We start from the raw sequence: 8,483 nt of genomic DNA, 5'->3' as shown, positions 1-8,483 counted from the left end.
AAAGGGGGACAAGAAAAAACACGGACGTGTCATTCGAAGTTTTCTTTCCTCAGTCGAGTTCCAGATTATCTTTGCAATTTCGGCTGATTATACTCGAGATTGCTCCAATCTGGCCAGCCCCAAGAAAAAAACTAAGCTAAGAGCATTAGATTTCTAGGAAGAAAGCAGCGAATGTATACGAAAACTAAGGCGGCAAAAAAAAAACAAAAAAAAAAATGGAGAAATGGTACACAAATTCAAAGGCAAATAACAGGACATAACAACAGGTGTCTTTCGAAAAGGCGAGCTGGCAGAAACGTTAGCACGCCAGGCGAAATGCTTACCGGTATTTCGTCTGTCTTTACGTTCTGAGTTCAAATTCTGCCGAGGTCGACTTTGCCTTTCGCGAGTTTTGGTCCTGTTTACAATACTTAAAATACACGTAGCTAGTCTAATCCATAATAATCTTAAACCACATACTACAGCGACAATGAAGACCAATCCATTTCCGCGACGCATAGGACTAGGAGCAGACCGAGGGGAGGGCTGAGAGGCACGTGCCCCCCCTTCAAGCAATGAAGTGCGCCTTTCCAAATAATGTCATTACGCCCTTTTCTCCTAGAATTATATTCCCTACTGACCTTGTGTCTTCCCTTCGAAAAATTCCTGAGACCGCGCCTGCATAGGACAGTACGCCGTATGTTATTTAGTTTTAGTTCTTTACGTTCTGAGTTCAAATCCCGAGAGGATCAGCGTTGATTTTTATATTTACAGGGACCGATAAAATAAACTACGTGTCAAGTACTGGGACTGGAAACAATATAACTGAATATACCCTACCCCACCCCACCCCACCAACCCATCAAACCTCAGCATGATAAACTTTACTCCATGGTCCATAGAATAATTAGTAATCATGTATTGATTAAATTCAATCGATTATGCGTTCTTATGTAAGACTGATATATCAATATAGCTGTTATCAATATTGTTGTTGTTATTGTTAATTCAGTGTCTTTACCGTTGCTGTTGTTGTTGTTGTTGTCAGTGTTAGTACTCAAGGACAGACTTTAGGTGAGAATCCTGTAATTGTTTTCTAGCCGTCAACCTTAAATTATCCTCTTCAACGTTAACAAAATAACGGCCTTCGAATAAAAATATCTTCGTTCCGTAACATTCATTTTTTTTGTGTATGTGTTGTTGTTGTTGTTGTTGTACCTGTTGTTTTTGTGTGTTTTTGTTGTTGTTGTTTATCTTCTCTTTTCTAGTTTTCAAGATAATTAGATATTTTTTCAGATATCATGAAGGAATATATAAAAACAAAACCCAGCAAAACAAGAGCAATACCATATTCAACAATTACGCAACCTCGGCCTTTGGACTGAAATATCTTGGCTCTCTATCAACACATCAAATTTAGTTGTTGTTGCTGTTATTGTTGTATTATCTCTTGCTTTGTCCTTTTGCATAAAGAATTTTCACATAGAAAACAAAATATAAAAAAAAAACAAGAACAAACATTTCCCAGTAATAATAACATAATTCCTGAAACAGTCCATTTAACCGTAAGTGGGCATCACCGAGTAAGAATAACAACTTATCAATGGTTCGGACAGTTAACCCTCAAATGTTCACAATCTACCTACCTGTGCGCAGGTACTACAGAGTAGGAACAACCACTAGCGTAGCTAGAGTGTGTGCCGTCCGGGTCGAGAAATTTATTTTTCCCACGAGCGTTTCGGACCCCAGTTATGAACTCATTTGCATGCAGTCAATCAGAGCTCGATTATCAAGCTAATTTATAAGCGCATAACAATTTATCAATGGTTCGGACAGTTAACCCTCAAATGTTCACAATCAGCCTACCTGTGCGCAGGTACTACAGAGTAGGAACAACCACTAGCGTAGCTAGAGTGTGTGCCGCGCGGGGCGAGAAATATTTTTTTTCCCCACGAGAGTTTCGGACCCCAGTTATGAACTCATTTGCATGCAGCCAATCAGAGCTCGATTATCAAACTAATTTATAAGCGCATAACAAGTGATGGGCGATAAAATAAGGTCACTTGGATAAGGAATGACCATCTCTTTTAATATAATGCTGCTTGTGTTTGCTCTCGTTTCAACCATGGCTACCTCTGCGTAATTATTTGTGTTGTTGTTTAATTTGGAAAATAATAAGGGGAGGGGGTTGCTAGCATGTCACCCTCTACTCTTTTACCTGTTTCAGTCATTTGACTGTGACCATGCTGGAGCACAGCCTTTAGTCGAGCAAATCGACCCCAGGACTTATTCGTTGTAAGCCTAGTACTTATTCTATCGGTCTCTTTTGCCGAACCGCTAGGTTACGGGGACGTAAACACACTAGCATCGGTTGTCAAGCGATATTGGGGGGACAAACACAGATACACACACAGAGGAGAGAGAGAGAGAGAGAGAGAGAGAGAAAGGAGAACAGAGAGAGAGAGAGAGAGAGAGAGAGAGAGAGAGAGAGAGAGAGAGATAGAGAGAGAGAGAGAGTGGGACAGTGAGAGAGAGTGGGACAGTGAGAGAGAGTGGGACAGTGAGAGAGAGAAAGAGCAGGACAGAAAAAGATGGAGCGAGAGGATGGAACAAACATGGTGCCCTGTCGACTCTGCTTATTCCATATCATTACATCTCCTGTGTTCCTGATATGTTCCGTGTGTGCTTCTGCATTTCTCATGTACTCCTCATATTAATTAATGTATCACATTGTGCTAACGGCGAAGCTTAACAATACTTGAAAGGTCAGCTCAAAGTGGATTATAATCCAAAATATAAAGTTTACAGGAAACCAATTATATTATTGGGGTCACGTGAAAATGACAATTGATACTCAAAAAATACTGTTTTTTTTAATTGTTGTTCTTGTTTTTTGGGTTTTTTTTTTTTCTAAAATAACCAAAGGAGGAGAATAAATGTCGATGACTTTTGTATGTCCTTCAGCCTGGTGATACCGTTGCGGCCAGTGTGCAACTAGGACATCTGTAAGTTAACGTATGTAGGGATCCTCTTTTTGTGGTCACCCAGCTGCTTGAAATTGCAGCATATTCTCTCTCGAGTTACACTATAGCGACTTAACAAAAGAAGGACACGATAAATGCTCTATATTTTCTTACAATTAAATTTGTTGTGGTTGTTGTTGTTGTTTAGACGCAGGCATGGCTGTGTGGTTAAGAGGTTCGGTTTGCGACAACGTGATTTCAGGCATGTGTGTCTGTGTACGTTTAGTCTTCGACGGATCAATCGTGCTACACAGGTTTTACAAGATTGCCTGATACCAGTAACACTAAGAGTGCTTGGTAAGGAGGGCAGTTTTTTTTTTTTTTTGACACACTGTAGGACGAAAAAACAAAACCTGTCAAAGGGCAGGTGAACTCAACAGAGTCAACGACCGTCCAACAGTTGTGAGTGAGAGACCTTCTAGTATTTGTTTACACATCTCTCTAGGAGACTGAAAAACTGATGTCGGACGCTGACACTCGTTGATGCTGCATCGAAGAGGCCAGGGAATAGAAGAAAGAAGACATGCACCCAACACCAGAGCTGAAGACACCTCCGAAAGGGGGGGGGGGGGGCGCCACGTCAAAACGGTAGAGGAGTAGGGGCCGAAACCGGACGTGGTTCCTCCTGATGATGTCTTGAGCTAACTGGATCCTATAAAGGAGCTGTTGTGGTAGCAGACCGCGAAACACGGTTGAAATTCCTCTTGCAACCTCGTTTGCATACGATGACATAGGCTAAGTTTTTCTTTTTCGACTTATGCTTATAATGTTCAGAGAGTGGGATTGGTCTTATGCGAGGCCTTTCTTCACTTTAAAGTGCTAATCTTTAACATCTCTATCATGTGTTGCTTACCATGGTTGATTATAAGTAAAAAAAGGTGAAGCTCACAATAAAAAAAAATTCCATGATGGAATGAAAACATTTGTTAATGTGAGCGGTAACTCCTTCAACGCTTGCTGCAAGAGGCGCCCATCATTGCCACATCTGTCCAAAAATAAGAGAATAACTAAGGGACCGGATTGCTCAAAACCGAGTTGAAGCCATCGTGTGTGTAATTGTTAAGTAGCACTCCATCGGATACAACGACAATTATTGTTGGCACTCCGTCGCTTACGATGCCGAGGGTTCCAGTTGATCCGATCAACGTAACAGCCTGCTCGTGAAATTAACGTTCAAGTGGCTGAGCACTCCACAGACACGTGTACCCTTAACGTAGTTCTCGGGGAGATTCAGCGTGACACAGTGTGACAATGCTGACCCTTTGAAATACAGGCACAACAGAAACAGGAAGTAAGAGTGAGAGAAAGTTGTGGTGAAAAAGTACAGCAGGGTTCGCCACCATCCCCTGCCGGAGCCTCGTGGCGCTTTAGATGTTTTCGCTCAATAAACACTCACAACGCCTGGTCTGGGAATCGAAATTGCGATCCTATTGACCACGAGTCCGCTGCCCTAACCACTGGGCCATTGCACATCCACACAACGACAATGGTTCCAGTTGATCTGATCAACGGAACAGCTTGCTCGTGAAGTTAATGTGCAAGTGACGGAACATTCCAGAGACACGCGTACCCTTAACGTAGATCTCAGGGAGATTCAGCGTGACACAAAATGTAACTAGGACGGTCCTTTGAAATACCCGTACTACTCATTTTTGCCAGCTGAGTGGACTGGAGCAACGTGAGAAAGAAAAAAAACAGTGTCTTGCTCAAGGGCATAACGCATCGCTAGGAATCGAACACACGACCGAGACACGAATAACCTAACTACTAAGCCACGCGCTTCACTGTGCAATTGTATACTAATGTAATTGTGTGTCTGCGTATGTGTTTCAGCTCCAACCCTCCGCTGCTTTACCTCTCAACCTAAACCGCTGCCAGCCATTCCTTTTTTACCGTAATGACGCTGGAGAAAAATGCTTAACGGCATTTCGTCCGTCTGTTGTTCTGAGTTCAAATTCCGCCGAGGTCGACTTTGCCTTTCATCCTTTCGGGGGTTAAATAAAATGAGTACCAGTTGAACACTCAACATTGCTGGCCTTGTGCCAAAATTTAAAACCAATATAAGTAGAGCGCGAAGTGGAGTGAAAGGAATCGTTATTGCCCCGGATAAAATGCTTAACGACATTTTGTCCGTCTGTTGTTCTGAGTTCAAATTCCGCCGAAGTTAAATTTGCCTTCCATCCTTTTCAGGGTCAAGAAAATAAGTACCAGTTGAAAACTGAGGTCGACGTAATCGGCTTCCCTTTTCCCTTCCCCTCAAAATTGCTGGCCGTGTATCAAAATTTGAAACCAATATTATCACATCTTAAGGTTGCGAGCTGGCAAAATTGTTAGAACGCCGGACAAAATGCTAAACGGCATCTCGTCCATCTTTACGTTCTGAGTTTAAATTCCACCGAGGTCGATTTTGCCTTTCATCTTTTTGGGACCGATAAAATAAAGTACCAGATAACTACTGGAGTCGATGTAATCGACTTACACCGTCCCACGAACTTGCTGAGCGTGTATCAACATTTGAAACCGATATTTTAACATGTTATCACATCCCATATCTTTGTGTGTGGTAGCTTGATATATCGAACCTATCTACTTCCCAACCGCCTCTCTCCACGATACTATTTTAGCCCAGTCCCTCCAACTGCATTTTTTATGGTCGTTTCAGGGATGTCTTAGTCTAACTTCCAGATCAACTTCTAGACCTTGACCTTTATCACGTTGCATGCTTAGCTCTTAACACTATGCCTCTTGTTTGACATCCCCTCTCTCCCAGCAGATCAATCAAATATCAGTATTAACTTTAATCTTCTCGATCTCAGAAATCTTGTGATAAAACATATTATATGTACAACTTCTCTGCGACGACAAATATTTGGATACTATGAAAAGCAGACAGTCATTGCAGAAGTGTTAGACTTGTTCCTCGCAGCTATCAATATGAATAGCTGATTACACACGATGTTTACACGCATCCGTTACATAAACTGTTGTGTTAATGTTTTATCTATTTTTAAGTTACTCCAAGATAAGAAAAAAAATGTGGTTGTGAAGAAACATGTACAGTAAGCAATGGCTGCTTTTATTACAAAATATGAGCTGGCTGGCATGAATTGTAGGAAGCTGCGAATGCTGATATTTAAACAACAAACATATTCACGGAACAATTGAAAGAAATAACAGAAGACTATAGTTTCACAGGTTTCACAAATTGTTAATGATATAGAAAGACGCCAATTATGGAGGCGAATGCCAACAAGAAATCACATAGACAGAGAAACGATAAGTTATTCATGCTAAGATTTTTTTGGTTTCTAAAGATGAATTAATGTTGTTGTTTGGAAGTAATACGAGTGGAGTTAATGAGATGAGCCACACGCATGTGAATTGGGTCAACAATCCAAAATCACTAAAAGACCTTCCCAAAAGTTACACTCTCAGTCAAGAGTGAATATAATATCACATTGTACTTGATACACACACACACACACACACACACATATGTCAGAGGCGACTCCAGGCCATCAGCGTCACTTGAGCTCTTCACAGATTTCGCAAAAGACACATACCTGTTCGAAGAATCTCACGTTTTTCCGCAATATTTCTAGCCTCAAATGGTTTATTTCTTTTTTTATATCTAGCACTATGTCTCTCCATTTCTAAGTTAAGGGTAAAAATAAAGCAACCCTGCAAAACACAACCGATCTTTACCCACAGGCGCACAGAATAACATCAATCAAATAACGACAGCGGAGTGCACAACAAACAGCAGCGATCTGACTGTTGCCTGTACTCTTGACAAAAGATGCCAGTTAATCTTTTATTCCTACCAGGCTCGTTCGTATTAGCCGTAGTTGCTGGATAATTTTACGTTCCTTTAAGAATATTGTAGAACGGAAACTTTTCATAGATTGGAATTTAAATCCTAATCTCTATAGAAATTTATTGTTCCAAGAAAACATTTAATTTGAATTACTTTTTTATTTTTACGAGTATAGATAACAACTCGGGCTGTAACTTTTGAGTCCGAGTCAAGCGCGTGTGAACGATGTAGAGAGAACGTCTGCTACGAATGATATTTTTTTTATACAGGGCACCTCTAAGACGATCGCCAGACGCTGAAAGAAAATAAATGAAAGGCGACCAGGCTCAGTAAAAGGAGCCCAAGTTATTGACTGCAATTACATACTTGAAGTCAGTGTTGGTAGAAATTAAATCAGCTTGCAAATACACGTTCACTTTACTAAGTGTATACTCGAGCAGCCTGAGTATCGGAGTCACTACTGATATGTATATATAATTATTATATATACACGGGCATACCTTGGCTTAAGTCGTTTTGATTTAAGACGCTCTCGATTATACGTCAGTTTTCAAAAATAAAAAATGGAAAAATAAAAATCAGGTAAAGTCATTTTACTCGACTTTACGTCTGTTCACCACAAATATTGGAATCGTAAAATCACTAGAAAACCGTTAAAAGCACATAAAATCATGTTACTGTAAAATAAATAAGAATAAAAGCATATAAAATCATATTAAAATACGTACAGTAAATGTTAAGATGCACACCATAAAGTAGTGTAGCTTAGTGAACAAAATCATGAAATCAGCTGTGTTGTCTTATTTATCGGTCTTTCGGAGTTCATATTGCACTGTAGTTCCAATATCTACCGTTAGGCGTCGTTGTCATTCATGATTCCTGCGATTGTTTTAAATTAAGATTTGTTTACGTCTGTATATCGGCTACCTTCTCATTCTCATTCGTTTGTGACTTTATTTTTTGCCCCCATGGCTCCTAAGAAAATTCATAGTGAAAGCGCTAAGCGTCATGCAGAAATAAGTGTCTTGCTATAGAGGAGGCACATGGTTAACCAGTCAGAGTGAGTCAGAGAGAGAGAGAGAGAGAGAGAGAGAGAGAGAGAGAGAGAGAGAGAGAGAGAGAGACAGAGAGAGATAGATAGATAGAGAGAGAGAGAGCAAGAGCGAGAGAAGAGAAATAGAGATTTTGAGAGAGAGATACAAGAGGTCAGAAACAAGTGTGCTGATGTAAAGGAGATATTTGGTTACAGAGGAAAACAATATATATATATATACATATATATATATACATATACATATATATATATATATATATATATATATATATATATATATATATATATATATATATATATATTCTCTTTTACTCTTTTACTTGTTTCAGTAATTTGACAAATCGAGCCTGAGGTTTATTCTTTGTAAGCCTAGTACTTATTCTATTGGTCTCTTTTGTCGAACCGCTAAGTTACGGGGACGTAAACACACCAGCATCGGCTTTCAAGCAATGCTAGGGGGACAGACACACAAACATACATGCTGGATGATAAACTGGCTATGATGAAACGCCATGAAAAAGGTGAAAAAGTGGTATCAGTTGCACGATCTTTTGGGTTGAGTCGGACAACTGCATCGACGATTGTACATAATAAGGACAAGATTTTAGCA

General features: G+C 40.1%; 1 long non-coding RNA gene across 1 annotated transcript in view; it reads right to left on the bottom strand.

Moving 5' to 3' along the window:
- Nucleotides 1-7,974, bottom strand: part of LOC149131237 (uncharacterized) — a 58,484-nt gene extending 50,510 nt beyond the window's left edge. The window contains exon 1 of the long non-coding RNA XR_016238190.1: nucleotides 7,548-7,974. This is a non-coding gene — a long non-coding RNA (uncharacterized LOC149131237). The remainder of the gene's footprint in view (nucleotides 1-7,547) is intronic.
- Between the last annotated feature and the right edge of the window lie 509 nt (nucleotides 7,975-8,483).

Source organism: Octopus bimaculoides, chromosome 24 (genome assembly GCF_046866305.1).
Source record: "Octopus bimaculoides isolate indiv1 chromosome 24, ASM4686630v1, whole genome shotgun sequence".
In the NCBI taxonomy this organism is placed as follows: domain Eukaryota; kingdom Metazoa; phylum Mollusca; class Cephalopoda; order Octopoda; family Octopodidae; genus Octopus; species Octopus bimaculoides.
Note: the sequence above shows the minus strand (reverse complement) of the source record. Positions and strands in the feature narration are given on the sequence as shown.